Source organism: Pristiophorus japonicus, chromosome 11 (assembly GCF_044704955.1).
Source record: "Pristiophorus japonicus isolate sPriJap1 chromosome 11, sPriJap1.hap1, whole genome shotgun sequence".
NCBI lineage: Eukaryota > Metazoa > Chordata > Chondrichthyes > Pristiophoridae > Pristiophorus > Pristiophorus japonicus.
This window is the reverse complement of record NC_091987.1, coordinates 52,680,134-52,696,382: the sequence shown is the minus strand read 5'-3', so window position 1 is coordinate 52,696,382 and position 16,249 is coordinate 52,680,134.

The window sequence follows — 16,249 nt, the reverse complement described above, 5'->3', positions numbered from 1 at the left end:
GTGGTCGCCAGGGGTAGCCTGCTAAGCGTGTCGGCACAGTTGTCTGTGCCTGGTCTGTGCCTTATCGTGTAGTCGTAAGCCGCAGCATGAGTGCCCACCGCTGAATGCGCGCCAAGGTGTTGGCGGTGATTGCCTTGCACTCGGATAGTAGGGACGTGAGGGGTTTGTGGTCAGTTTCTAACACAAACTTGGCCCCGAAAAGGTATTGGTGCATCTTTTTGACACCGTACACGCAAGCGAGCGCCTCCTTCTCAACCATACTGTACCCGCGCTCCGCCCGCGAAAGTGACCTGGAGGCATAAGCAACGGGCTGCAATTTACCCGCATCATTGACATGCTGTAAAACGCACCCGACCCCGTACGCTGACGCATCACCCGTAAGGACTAACTTTTTACCTGGGTCAAAAAAGGCTGAAACACTCTTGGAACATAGAAGGTTGCGTGCGCCGTACTGAAGGCGCGTTCTTGGGCGTCCCCCCAAAACCAATCACACCCCTTTCTGAGTAGCACGTGGAGAGGCTCCAGCAGCGTGCTCAAGTTCTGCATAAAGTTCCCAAAGTAATTGAGTAGCCCGAGAAAGGCACGCAGTTCCGAGACATTCCGGGGCCTGGGTGCCAGGCGAATTGCTTCTGTTTTGGATTCGGTTGGGTGGATTCCATCATAGAAACATAGAAACATAGAAAATAGGTGCAGGAGCAGGCCATTCAGCCCTTCTAGCCTGCACCGCCATTCAATGAGTTCATGGCTGAACATGAAACTTCAGTACCCCCTTCCTGCTTTCTCGCCATAACCCTTGATCCCCCGAGTAGTAAGGACTTCATCTAACTCCCTTTTGAATATATTTAGTGAATTGGCCTCAACTACTTTCTGTGGTAGAGAATTCCACAGGTTCACCACTCTCTGGGTGAAGAAGTTTCTCCTCATCTCGGTCCTAAATGGCTTACCCCTTATCCTCAGACTGTGACCCCTGGTTCTGGACTTACCCAACATTGGGAACATTCTTCCTGCATCTAACCTGTCTAAACCCGTCAGAATTTTAAATGTTTCTATGAGGTCCCCTCTCATTCTTCTGAACGCCAGTGAATACAAGCCCAGTTGATCCAGTCTTTCTTGATAGGTCAGTCCCGCCATCCCGGGAATCAGTCTGGTGAATCTTCGCTGCACTCCCTCAATAGCAAGAATGTCCTTCCTCAAGTTAGGAGACCAAAACTATACACAATACTCCAGGTGTGGCCTCACCAAGGCCCTGTACAACTGTAGCAACACCTCCCTGCCCCTGTATTCAAATCCCCTCGCTATGAAGGCCAACATGCCATTTGCTTTCTTAACCGCCTGCTGTACCTGCATGCTAACCTTCAATGACTGATGTACCATGGCACCCAGGTCTCGTTGCACCTTCCCTTTTCCTAATCTGTCACCATTCAGATAATAGTCTGTCTCTCTGTTTTTACCACCAAAGTGGATAACCTCATATTTATCCACATTATACTTCATCTGCCATGCATTTGCCCACTCACCTAACCTATCCAAGTCACTCTGCAGCCTAATAGCATCCTCCTCGCAGCTCACACTGCCACCCAACTTAGTGTCATCCGCAAATTTGGAGATACTGCATTTAATCCCCTCGTCTAAATCATTAATGTACAATGTAAACAGCTGGGGCCCCAGCACAGAACCTTGCGGCACCCCACTAGTCACTGCCTGCCATTCTGAAAAGTACCCGTTTACTCCTACTCTTTGCTTCCTGTCTGACAACCAGTTCTCAATCCACGTCAGCACACTACCCCCAATCCCATGTGCTTTAACTTTGCACATTAATCTCTTGTGTGGGACCTTGTCGAAAGCCTTCTGAAAGTCCAAATACACCACATCAACTGGTTCTCCTTTGTCCACTTTACTGGAAACATCCTCAAAAAATTCCAGAAGATTTGTCAAGCATGATTTCCCTTTCACAAATCCATGCTGACTTGGACCTATCATGTCACCATTTTCCAGATGCACTGCTATGACATCCTTAATAATTGATTCCATCATTTTACCCACTACTGAGGTCAGGCTGACCGGTCTATAATTCCCTGTTTTCTCTCTCCCTCCTTTTTTAAAAAGTGGGGTTACATTGGCTACCCTCCACTCCATAGGAACTGATCCAGAGTCAATGGAATGTTGGAAAATGACTGTCAATGCATCCGCTATTTCCAAGGCCACCTCCTTAAGTACTCTGGGATGCAGTCCATCAGGTCCTGGGGATTTATCGGCCTTCAATCCCATCAATTTCCCCAACACAATTTCCCGACTAATAAAGATTTCCCTCAGTTCCCCCTCCTTACTAGACCCTCTGACCCCTTTTATATCCGGAAGGTTGTTTGTATCCTCCTTAGTGAATACCGAACCAAAGTACTTGTTCAATTGGTCTGCCATTTCTTTGTTCCCCGTTATGACTTCCCCTGATTCTGACTGCAGGGGACCTACGTTTGTCTTTACTAACCTTTTTCTCTTTACATACCTATAGAAACTTTTGCAATCCGCCTTAATGTTCTCTGCAAGCTTCTTCTCGTACTCCATTTTCCCTGCCCTAATCAAACCCTTTGTCCTCCTCTGCTGAGTTCTAAATTTCTCCCAGTCCCCAGGTTCGCTGCTATTTCTGGCCAATTTGTATGCCACTTCCTTGGCTTTAATACTATCCCTGATTTTCCTAGATAGCCACGGTTGAGCCACCTTCCCTTTTTTATTTTTACGCCAGACAGGAATGTACAATTGTTGTAATTCATCCATGCGGTCTCTAAATGTCTGCCATTGCCCATCCACAGTCAACCCCCTAAGTATCATTCGCCAATCTATCCTAGCCAATTCACGCCTCATACCTTCAAAGTTACCCTTCTTTAAGTTCTGGACCATGGTCTCTGAATTTACTGTTTCATTCTCCATCCTAATGCAGAATTCCACCATATTATGGTCACTCTTCCCCAAGGGGCCTCGCACAATGAGATTGCTAATTAATCCTCTCTCATTACACAACACCCAGTCTAAGATGGCCTCCCCCCTAGTTGGTTCCTCAACATATTGGTCTAGAAAACCATCCCTTATGCACTCCAGGAAATCCTCCTCCACCGTATTGCTTCTAGTTTGGCTAGCCCAATCTATGTGCATATTAAAGTCACCCATTATAACTGTTACACCTTTATTGCATGCACCCCTAACTTCCTGTTTGATGCCCTCCCCAACATCCCTGTTACTGTTTGGAGGTCTGTACACAACTCCTACTAACGTTTTTTGCCCTTTGGTGTTCTGCAGCACTACCCATATAGATTCCACATCATCCAAGCTAATGTCTTTCCTAACTATTGCATTAATCTCCTCTTTAACCAACAATGCTACCCCACCTCCTTTTCCTTTTATTCTATCCTTCCTGAATGTTGAATACCCCTGAATGTTGAGTTCCCAGCCCTGATCATCCTGGAGCCACGTCTCCGTAATCTCAATCACATCATATTTATTAACATCTATTTGCACAATTAATTCATCCACCTTATTGCGGATACTCCTTGCATTAAGACACAAAGCCTTCAGGCTTGTTTTTTTAACACCCTTTGTCCTTTTAGAATTTTGCTGTACAGTGGCCCTTTTTGTTCTTTGCCTTGGGTTTCTCCGCCCTCCACTTTTCCTCATCTCCTTTCTGTCTTTTGCTTTTGCCTCCTTTTTGTTTCCCTCTGTCTCCCTGCATTGGTTCCCATCCCCCTGCCATATTAGTTTAAATCCTCCCCAACAGCACTAGCAAACACTCCCCCTAGGACATCAGCAGCAATCCTTCTGCCCAAAAATTCAACCTCAGGCGCGAGAAACAGACACTTGGATTTCTTAACTCGTAGGCCTACCCGATCCAATCGACTTAGTACTTCCTCAAGATTGCGGAGATGATAGTCGGTGTCCCTGCCCGTGATGAGTAATTCATCTTGAAACACAACCGTCCCTGGGATGGACTTGAGCAGACTCTCCAAGTTGCGCTGGAATATAGCAGCTGCCGACCTGATGCTGAATGGGCATCGATTGTACACAAAAAGGCCTCGATGTGTGTTGATGGTGGTGAGTAGCTTAAACTCTTCGGTCATTTCTTGCATCACATACGCAGATGTGAGGTCAAGTTTCGAGAAAAGTTTTCCTCCAGCCAATATGGTAAATAGGTCCTCTGCTCTGGGCAGCGGGTATTGGTCCTGTAGGGAGACTCTGTTTATGGTAGACTTGTAATCCCCACAGATTCGCACGGATCCATCAGGCTTCATGACGGGGACGATGGGGCTTGCCCAGTCGCTGAATTCCACGGGAGAAATTATAATTTCCCACAGAAGCCGGTCCGGTTCGTTTTCAATCTTTTCCCTCATCACATAAGGCACAGCTCTTGCCTTGTGATGGACCGGTCTAGCATTCTGTGTGATGTAGATTCTAACTTTAGCCCCTTTGAAGGTGCCCACACTTGGCTGAAAGTGATGTTCAAAACGGCTTAGAACTGTTGAGCAGGAGGTCCGTTCCTCTGACGACATGACGTGAACATCATCCCATTTCCATTTAAGTCCTGCTAGCCAGCTTCTCCACAACAGGGCTGGGAGATCCCCGGGGACAATCCACAGGGAAAATCCGTTCACCATCCCTTTGTGTGTGACCAAGAGCATGACGTTGCCAAGGACTGGGATGATATCTTTAGTGTAGGTCCTTCATTTGGTGTTGATCTTTGTGAGTTTTGGTCTGTTGCTTTTGTGTGGCCTCAGCTGTTCAAATTGTTGAACGCTCATGAGGGATTGACTGGCCCCATGTCCAGTTCCATGTTGACGGGTATCCTGTTGAGTAGAACCCTCATCATAACTTGAGGCGTCTTGGTATAAGAACAGTGGACATTGATCGTATGAACCCGCTGTACATCGACATTCCGTGCACTGTTCCAACCGTCTTCTGGCCCGCTTTCCGACCCTTCCGATTCGTATATCAGCCAAACTGTTGTTTTTCTGCACATGTGAGCCAGATGCCCTGTGTAGTTGCAGTTTCTACAAATGGCATGCTGAAATTGACACACCCTGGTTGAGTGCCTTCCCCCACATCTCCAACACAGACCGTTTCTATTGTTTCCAAAGGATGAGCTGCATCTGGCAGATCTCCCTTGTGCTTCTCTCAATCTGTTGTTGATTGCTCGCATTGTGGGTTGATGAGATGTGATCGGCCGTTCATGTGGCCCTTGATTTTGATGGCTTCTGGCGCCACTGTCTGCTGTTGAAGGCCTGCTCTCCTGCCTTTGTCTGTGTGTGGGGGTAGCGGTTTGTTTCACAATGTGAACCCCTTGTTCCGATGCCTCATTGGTTGTCGTACCCGAAGTATAGATCAGCCTCATTTCTTCTTCGCCTGCCAAGAACGTCTGTGCGACCAGTGCTGCTGCCTCTAGAGTCAAGTTCTTAGTCTCTATAAACTTTCGGAATATGCCTGCGTGGCCTATTCCTTCAATAAAAAAGTCTCTCAGTACTTCTCTCCTTAGTTCATTGGGGAACTCACATGAACTAGCCAGCCTCCGAAGTTCCGCCACGAAGTCGGGTATGCTCTGGCCCACAGTGTCTGTAGCTGTAGAACCTGTGTCTGGCCATGTGTAGGCTGCTCGCTGGCTTCAGGTGGTCTCTCACCAGTGTGCTCAACTCCACAAACGACTTGCTTGCTGGTTTCTCGGGTGCCAGCAGGTCTTTCATTAAAGCGTATGTTTTCGAGCCACAGCTGGTCAAGAGATGGGCTCTTCTCTTGTCTGCCTTATCGTCGCCCAGCCAGTCTTTGGTCACAAAGCTTTGCTGGAGCCTTTCTATAAAGTCATCCCAATTGTCTCCAGCATTGTATTTCTCATCTGAGCTATGGATTCTGTGATCCCGTAACTCGTCGCCACTGTTAAGTCCTGTCTCTAATGTACTGACTTACACGAGACACATGCTGAAGTCAAGGTCACACAGGACCTGCACCTTTAATTCCAGCTCTCCAGTGCTGCACTTGCCTGAGACCTCTCTTTATATACCACAGTGGGACAGGTATGGAGTGCCTCCTGCAAGTGCACCCCTGGTGGTAAGGTATGCTTATTGTTACAGGTCATATCCAGTTACAGTCATGTATAGCATGGTAAGATACAGTTATATACAGTAATGTGAGATACATGACATGGGGTAATGTACTGACGTGGATAGAGAACTGGTTGGCAGACAGGAAGCAGAGAGTCAGGATAAACAGATCCTTTTCAGAATGGCAGGCAGTGACCAGTGGGGTGTCGCAGGGCTCAGTGCTGGGACCCCAGCTATTTACAATATACATCAATGATTTAGATGAAGGAATTGAGTGTAATATCTCCAAGTTTGCAGATGACACTAAGCTGGGTGGCGGTGTGAGCTGTGAGGAGGCTGCTAAGAGGCTGCACAGTGACTTGGACAGGTTAGGTGAGTGGGCAAATGCATGGCAGATGCAGTATAATGTAGATAAATATGAGGTTATCCACTTTAGGGGCAAAAACACGAAGGTGGCAGATTAGGAAAAGGGGAGGTGCAACGAAATCTATGTGTCATGGTACATCAGTCATTGAAAGTTGGCATGCAGGTACAGCAGACAGTGAAGAAGGCAAATGGCATGTTGGCTTTCATAGCTAGGGGATTTGAGGCCCCACCTGGAATACTGTGTTCAGTTTTGGTCTCCTAATCTGAGGAAGGACATTCTTGCTATTGAAGGAGTGCAGCGAAGATTCACCAGACTGATTCCCGGGATGGCAGGACTGACATATGAGGAGAGACTGGATCGACTGAGCCTGTATTCACTGGAGTTTAGAAGGATGAGAGGGGATCTCATAGAAACATATAAATTTCTGACGGGACTGGACAGGTTAGATGCAGGAAGAATGTTCCCGATGTTGGGGAAATCCAGAACCAGGGATGCAGTCTAAGGATAAGGGGTAAGCCATTTAGGACTGAGATGAGGAGAAACTTCTTCACTCAGAGAGTTGTTAACCTGTGATATTCTTTACCGCAGAGAGTTGTTGATGCCAGTTTGTTGGATATGTTCAAGAGGGAGTTAGATATGGCCCTTACGGCTAAAGAGATCAAGGGGTATGGAGAGAAAGCAGGAAAGGGGTACTGAGGTGAATGATCAACCATGATCTTATTGAATGGTGGTGCAGGCTCGAAGGACCGAATGACCTATTCCTGCACCTATTTTCTATGTTTCTATGTTTCTATGTTTTCTGTTTCATTTTCCACACTCGGCTTTCCGTCTACTGTTGAAAGAGGTTCCTGCTCTCAAAATTACTTTGCGGTTTGAAAACAAAAGAGCAAGCAGTCAATTGATCATAACTGATTTGTTTCTCTTTATATCTGCTACGTCCCAACTTGCATTTGAAAAATAGAGAATTATTGGTGTACTCTTGTAAAAAGCATTGTATTTTGAGGGGTGGACATAAAGATGAAAAAATAATTTTACATGTTCAGAACAGATGATGAAGAAGAATTACAGAGAAGATTTTCAAATTTTGTTGATTAAATGTATTCTTTTCATTTGTGATGGGTAGAAAATTCTCATTAAATATAAGGGGAATTTATTTCATCCAAATTAAATTTGAAAACTAATTATGAGGTGAAATGTTAAAAGAAAGAAAGACTTGCATTTTTATAGCGCCTTTCACCACCTCAGGATGTCCCAAAGTGCTTTACAGCCAATGAAGTACTTTTTGAAGTGTTGTCACTGTTGTAATGTAGGAAATGCGGCAGCCAATTTGTGCACAAGCAAGCTTCCACACGTAGCAATGTGATAATGATCAGATAATCTGTGTTAGAGTTGATTGAGGGATAAATATTGGCCACGACACCAGAGATAACTCCCCTACTCTTCTTCAAAATAATGCCATTGGATCTCTTACGTCCACCTGAGAGGGCCTCGGTTTAATGTCTCATCCGAAAGATGGCACCTCCGGCAGTACAGCACTCCATCAGTACTGCACTTAAAGGGCCCAAGTTTCGGGCCGCGCCTAAAACGACACAGCCCAGACCTGGACGCCCATTTTTTGCGCCAGGAAGTGCGCCTAAAAAAAACTTACCTATTCTCCGGCTCCCTGCAGCTCCTCTGGAGCTGGGCGCGGCGCAGCATGAGCTGTAGGGGGCGGAGCCAGGACTCTGCGCTGAAAACAGTGCCAGGACCTCTGCACATGCACGGTACAGTAGGCGCGCATGTGCAGTAGCACTAGGCGCCCAAAACTGTGGGAGGGGCCCGAAGCACACAGCCCCTAGCCCTGGCCGAATGGCCTCACTGGGGCTGTGTGCATAAGGCTCCTCCCACCCGACCGGACCCGACCTGACCCCCGCGACTCAACCTCTGCTTCTCCCCGCCCCCGGCAACCCGACCCCCGCGCCCCAACCTCCGCTCGCCCCCCCCCGGACCTTCGCAACTACCCCCCCCCGGACCTCCACGACTCTTCCCCACCCCCCCGGACCTCCACGACCACCCCCCCCCCGAGACGCGACGCCACCTACCTGTAAATCCAGCCCAAAGTCTTGGGCCCGGCCGTTCAGCCTCCTTCTCTCCCTTCTGCTCCCCCTCTCCTTCCCTCCCCCCCGCTCTCTCCTTCCCTCCCCCCCCTCTCTCCTTCCCTCCCTCCCTCCTCTCTCCTTCCCTACCTCCTCTCTCCCTCCCTCCCTCCTCTCTCCTTCCCTCCCGCCCTCCTCTCTCCTTCCCTCCCTCCATCCTTCTCTCCCCTTCTCCTCCTCTTCCCTCCTCTCCTCCTCCCCCCTTCTCCTCGCCCCTCCTATCCTCCTCCCACCCCCCCCCCACCTCCTCCCCCCACCCCCCTCCTCCTCCTTCTCCTCCCCCTCCTCCCCCACACCTCCTCGCCCACCCCCTCTCCTCCACCCCCACCCCCTCCCCCTCCCACCCCCCTTCTCCCCCCCACCCACCTTCTCCCCCTCCCCCCACCCCACCTTCTCCCCCTCCCCCTCCCACCCCCCTTCTCCCACTCCCACCCCCCTTCTCCCCCTCCCCCTCCCACCCCTCTTCTCCCCCTCCCACCCCCCTTCTCCCCTCCCCCTTCCCCTCCTCCCCGTCCCACCCCCCTTCTCCCCTCCCACCCCCCTTCTCCCCCTCCCCTTGCTGTCAGACACACAGAACTGACAGACAGAGAGTGAGAGAACACACACACACACAGATAGAGACACTGACAGAGACACATTGGGGGGGGTGTCCCAGCACGCTGTTGGAGAACTCCCGGTGCTGCCGTCGGTAAGTAGAAAATGTTTTATTTATTGATTTTTTAAAAAAATTTTATTTTTTATTATTTTTTTTTTGATTGATTTATTGGTTGATTTATTGATGTATTTATCATTTATTATTGATGATGGCTCTTTATTTGTAAAACTGAAGTGTTTAATGTTTGTAAACTTCCCTTTAAACCCCACCCATTCCCTACGCCTGATTTGTAACCTGTCCCTGATTTTCTAAAGTGTAGACAAGGTTTTTTCGAACGTACAAAAATCTTCACTTATTCCATTCTAAGTTAGTTTGGAGTAAGTTTTCACTGCCTAAACTTTGAAAACAGGCGTAAGTGGCCAGACACGCCCCCTTTTGAAAAAAAAATTCTGTTCCAAAGTGAAACTGTTCTAACTGACTAGAACTGGAGCAAACTAAATGCCGAGAATTAAAATTTCTAAGATACTCCATTCTAAACCAGTTGCTCCAAAAAAACAGGAGCAACTCAGGCCAAAACTTGGCCCCAAAGCGTCAGCCTGGAATTTATGCTCAGAGCTCTCGATTGGGGCTTGAGCCTTCTGATTCAGAGGCGAGAGTGCTACCATCAGAACCACAGCTAACACTTAAGGGGAATTCCATGATCTTGTGCTCCTAGTGGGGAACTCTACTCACAAGGTTCACAAATCAGAGAATTAGAGTTACACTGGAGCTTCTCCATTGGGAGTGCAGGATCACAGAATAATTTATATTAATAGATGCAAAGACCAGGAAACTGACCATAAACCACATATATTCCTGTTTTCCGAGAGTAAAGGGATAAATACCAACGCATCGGCCCGCATCCAGAGATGGCCGCTCACATTGTTTGCATACAACTACGCCATCCGCCACAGGCCAGGCACAGAAAACTGCGCCGATGCTCTCAGTAGGCTGCCATTGCCCACCACGGGGGTGGAAATGGCGCAGCCCGCAGATCTAGCCATGGTTATGGAAGCATTTGAGAGTCACCCGTCACTGCCCGGCAGATCAAAACTTGGACAAGCCAGAACCCCTTATTATCTCTCGTCAAAAGCTGTGTGCTTCACAGGAGCTGGTCCAGTCTCCCAGTGGAAATGCAGGAAGAGATAAAGCCGTTCCAGTGGCGCAAAGGTGAAATGTTTATACAGTCAGACTGCCTTCCGTGGAGCAATCGAATAGTGGTCCCCAAGAAAGGCAGAGACACCTTCATCAATGAGCTCCATTGTATCCACCCAGGCATTGTAATGATGAAAGCGATAGCCAGATCCCACGTGTGGTGGCCCAGTATCAATGCGGACTTAGAGTCCTGCGTTTACAGATATAATACATGTTCGCAGTTAAGCAATGTACCCAGGGAGGTGCCACTAAGTTTATGGTCTTGGCCCTCCAAACCGTGGTCTAGGGTACACGTCGACTATGCAGGCCGGTTCTTGGATAAAATGTTCCTTGTGATTGTCCACGCATATTCCAAGTGGATTGAATGTGAGATAATGTCGGCAAGCACGTCCGCTGCCACTACTGAAAGCCTGCAGGCTATGTTTGCCACACACGGCTTACCCGATGTCCCGGTGAGCGACAACGGGCCATGTTTTACCAGTGCTGAGTTCAAAGAATTCATGGCCCGTAACGGGATCAAACTTATCACATCTGCCCTGTTTAAACCAGCGTCTAATGCTCAGGCAGAGAGAGCAGTGCAAACCATCAAGCAAGGCTTGAAGAGGGTAACTGAAGGCTCAATGCAGACTCGCTTATCCCGAGTCCTGCTTAGCTACCGCACGAGACCACACTCACTCACTGGGATCCCACCTGTTGAACTGCTTATGAAAAGAGCACTTAAGGCAAGGCTCTCGTTCGTTCACCCTGATCTACATGAACAGGTAGAGATCAGGCAGCTTCAACAAAGTGCATACCATGATAGCGCAAATGTGTCACGCGAGATTGAAGTCAATGATCCTGTATTTGTATTAAATTATGGATAAGGTCCCAAGTGGCTTCCCGGCACTATCGTGGCCAAAGAGGGGAGCAGGGTGTTTCGGGTCAAACTTTCAAATGCACTCATTCACCGGAAACACTTGGACCAAATCAAACTCAGATTCACGGACTACCCTGAGCAACCCACCTTAGACCCTACCTTTTTTGATCTCCCAACACATACACCAGTGGCAACCGACACCACGGTTGACCACGATGCAGAACCCATCATCCACAGCAGCTCTGCATGGCCCAACACTTCAGGCAGCCCAGCAAAGCCAGCTGCACAGCAGCCCAACGAGGGCCCAACAAATGATTCAACAACACCAGCTTTCACACCAAGACGATCAACCAGGGCAAGAAGGGCCCCGATCGACTCACGTTGTAAATATTGACTTTGGGGAAGAATGTTGTTATATATTCGGACTTGTATTTACTCTGTACAGCCACCAGAGGGCTCATTCCCCCGAGTACCAAGGAATTCCATAATCCCTTGAGCACAGGTATTTAAGAAGGCTTCACAGGTTGGAGAGGCACTCTGGAGACCTGCAATAAAAGACTAAGGTCACACTTTACTTTGAGCTCACAGTGTTCAGTCTGACTCTTTCTCCATACACTACAGACACCAAGATTCCTTTCTCTTTCCACTGATTTTAATACAGTACCATGTAGTGTGCAAGGACATTTGGTATTGTCTTTGCCCAAGTGCAATACACTGCACTAGTCTAAGTTAAATTAAGTTGACCTGTGTTTTGTCCATTTCCCCAGCACATTTAGATCCAGTTGCAGAAGTTACTTCACCTGCGCACTCCTGTCACACAAATTCTCGTGTCATTTGCAAACTTGCAGCCTATTCCACCTACACTTGCATCTAGGTCATTCATAAAAATAGTAAAAAGCAATGGCCTGAAGGCCGATCGCTGTGGGGCCCCACTGATAATCAGGCTCTAAGCAGATCCATAACCATTCATCACAACCTCCTGCCAACGGGAATATAGCCAGTTCATGATCCATTGTAACAACTCCTCACCGATGCCACAAGATTGCCTTGTAGAGTAACCTATTGTAGGGTTCTTGTGAAAGGATTTTTGGAAGTCCAAGTAGACAACGTCTACCGGGAAGCCTTCATCCAGTAACCATGTAAGTTCCTCAAAAAAATTCAAGTGGATTAGATAGACACGGCTTCCTCTTCCAGATGCCATGTTGGGTGTTTCGTTATTTAAGTGATTATAAAGAGTAGCTCTTACAACCTCTTCAAGCATCTTACCTATGAAGGGCTTTCTTTGAGGATATGAAAAAGGAACTTGAGGGTTAAGGCAGTGGCTGCCGTGTACTTGGATTTCAGTAAGGCCTTTGAAACAGTTACTCTGGAAAGGCTGGTCCTGAAAATAAAGTAGAAATATTTTGCAATGGATACGTAATTGGTTGACTAATACAGTGCAGCAGTGCAATTTCCACATTCCGCTTTAACACAATTAAATACAAAGGCTTCTTTATCCATTGAGGAAGTTATGATTCATAATTTATAAATGGCTGTGACAGTGCAAGTTTTCACATATGCAACTGTTGATCTGTTGCACTTGGTGCTCTGAAATTCAACTCATAATGTAAATGAGGTAGATTCAACAACAACAACAACTTGTAATTATATAGCGCCTTTAATGTAGTGAAACGTCCCAAAGCGCTTCACAGGAGTATTATGCTATAAAAATTTGACACCGAGCCGCATAAGTAGAAATTAGCGCAGGTGATCAAAAGCTTGGACAAAGAGTTATGTTTTGAAGAGTGTCTTGAAGGAGGAGAGAGAGATTAAGAGGTGGAGAGATTTAGGTAAGGAGTTCCAGAGCTTGGAGCCTGGGCACAGAAGCCACGGCCACCAATGGTTGAGCGATTATAATCAGGGATGCTCAAGAGAGCAGAATTAGAGGAGCGCAGACATCTCATGGGTTGTGGGGCTGGAGGAGATTATAGAGATAGGGAGGGGTGAGGCCATGGAGGGATTTGAAAATAAGGATGAGAATTTCATTGCCAATGTAGGTCAGCGAGCAGAGGGGTGATGGGTGAGCAGGACTTGGTGCGTGTTCACGGGGTTGGGGGTAATATATTAGTATGGATTGAGGATTGGCTAACTAACAAAAGAGAGTCGGGATAAACGGGACATTTTCCATTTGGCAAACAGAAACTAGTGGGGTGCCACAGGGATTGGTGCTGGGACTTCAACTATTTACAATCTATATTAATGACTTGGATGAAGGAACCATGTGTAATGTAGCCAAGTTTGCTGATGATACAAAGATGGGTAGGGAAGCAAATTGTGAGATGGACACAAAAAATCTGCAAAGGGATACAGACAGGCTAAGTGAGTGGGCAAAACATTTGGCAGCTGGAATATAATGTAGGAAAATATGAGGTTATCCAATTTGGCAGAAAAAATAGAAAAGCAGATTATAATTTAAATGGAGAAAAATTGCAAAGTGTTGCAGTACAGAGTGACCTGGGGGTCCTTGTGCATGAAACACAAAAAGTTCATATGCAGGTACAATAAGTAATCAGGAAGGCAAATGGAATCTTGGCCTTTATTGCAAGAGGGATGGAGTATAAAAGCAGAGAAGTCCTGCTACAACTGTACAGGGTATTGGTGAGGCCACATCTACAGTTTTGGTCTCCGTATTTAAGGAAGGATATACTTGCATTGGAGGCTGTTCAGAGAAGGTTCACTAGGTTGATTCCAGAGATGAGGGGGTTGACTTGTGAAGAAAGGTTGAGTAGGTTGGGTCTATACTCACTGGAGTTCAGAAGAATGAGAGGTGATCTTATCGAAACATATAAGATAATAAGAGGGCTGGACAAGTTGGATGCAGAGAGGATATTTCCAATCATAGGGGAAACTAAAACTTAGAGGCATAGTCTCAGAATAAGGGGCCCCCATTTAAAACTGAGATGAGGAGGAATTTCTTCTCTCAAAGGGTTGTAAATCTGTGGAATTCTCTGCCCTAGAGAGCTGTGGTGGCTGGATCATTGAATATATTTAAGGTGGAGATAGACAGATTTGTGAGCGATATGGGAATAAAGGGTTATGGGGAGCAGGCATGGAAGTGGAGCTGTGTCCATGATCAGATCAGTTATGATCTTATTAAATAGCGGAGCAGGCTCGAGGGGCCAAATGGCCTACAGCTGCTCCTATTTCTTGTGTTCTTGTATTCTCGTGAGTTAGGACACGAGCAACCGAGTTTTGGATCACCTCTAGTTTACGTAGAATAGAATGTGGGAAGTTAGCCAAGAGTGCGTTGGAATAATCAAGTCTAGAGGTAACAAAGGCATGGATGAGGGATTCAGCAGCAGATGAGTTGAGGCAGGGGTAGAGATGGGCGATGTTACGGAGGTGGAAATAGGTGGTCTTAGATATGCTGCGGATATGTGGTCGAAAGCTCACTTCAGGGTCAAATATGACACCAAGATTGCGAACAGTCTGGTTCAGCCTCGGAGAGGAGTTGGGGAGAGGAATGGAGTCAGTGTGTTAGGTAACAAAGTTTGTGACGGGGACCAACAACAATGGCTTCGGTCTTCCCAATATTCAATTGGAGAAAATTTCTGCTCATCCAGAATTGGATGTCGGACAAGCATTCTGACAATTTAAATACCGTGGAGGGGTCGAGAGAAGTGTTAGTGAGGTAGAGCTGGGTGTCATCAGCGTACATATAGAAACTGACGCTGTGTTTCCCGATGATATCGCCAAGGGGCAACATGTAGATGAGAAAAGGAGGAGGCCAAGGATAGGTTCCACATGATTGACATCCCAGACAAACAAAGAAACATAGAAACATAGAAACATAGAAGATAGGTGCAGGAGTAGGCCATTTGGCCCTTCGAGCCGGCACCACCATTCAATAAGATCATGGCTGATCTTTCATCTCAGTACCTCTATCCTGCTTTCTCTCCATACCCCTTGATCCCTTTAGCCATCAGGGCCATATCTAACTCCCTCTTGAATATATCCAAACTGGCATCAACAACTCTCTGCGGTAGAGAATTGCAGAGGTTAACAACTCTCTGAGTGAAGAAGTTTCTCCTCATCTCAGTCCTAAATGGCTTACCCCTTTTCCTTAGACTGTGACTCCTGGTTCTGGACTTCCCCAACATCAGGAACATTCTTCCTGCATCTAACGTGTCCAGTCCTGTCAGAATTTTATATGTTTCTATGAGATCCCCTCTCATTCTTCTAAACTCCAGTGAATACAGGCCTAGTCGATCCAGTCTCTCCTCATACGTCAGTCCTGCCATCCCGGGAATCAGTCTGGTGAACCTTCGCTGCATTCCCTCAATAGCAAGAACGTCCTTCCTTAGATTAGGAGACCAAAACTGAACACAATATTCCAGGTGAGGCCTCACCAAGGCCCTGTACAACTGCATTAAGACCTCCCTGCTCCTATATACGCAAATCCCCTAGCTATGAAGGCCAACATGCCATTTGCCTTCTTCACCGCCTGCTGTATCTGCATGCCAACTTTCAATGACTGATGTACCATGACATCCAGGTCTTGTTGCACCTCCCCTTTTCCTAATCTGCCGCCATTCAGATAATATTCTGCCTTCATGTTTTTGCCACCAAAGTGGATAACTTCACATTTATCCACATTATATTGCATCTGCCATGCATTTGACCACTCACCTAACCTGTCCAAGTCACCCTGCAGCCTCTTAACATCATCCTCACCGCTCACACCGCCACCCAGCTTAGTGACGTCTGCAAACTTGGAGATATTACACTCAACTCCTTCATCTCATCATCATCAACATCATAGGCAGTCCCTCGAACCGAGGATGACTTGCTTCCACGTCAAAAAGTTCGCAGGTGTTTCAATGATAGACCTAAAATTCCAGGTCCGAACTAAATCTTGAAGGGTGGAAGATGCCTGTGCTTGGATTTTTTAACGTGTAGTGACCATTGCACACCAGGCACCACACTGGCTTGACAGTGCTAGGTCTTGGTCCAGTAGCAAGGATTAACCAAGACAACTGGAGACCTGAT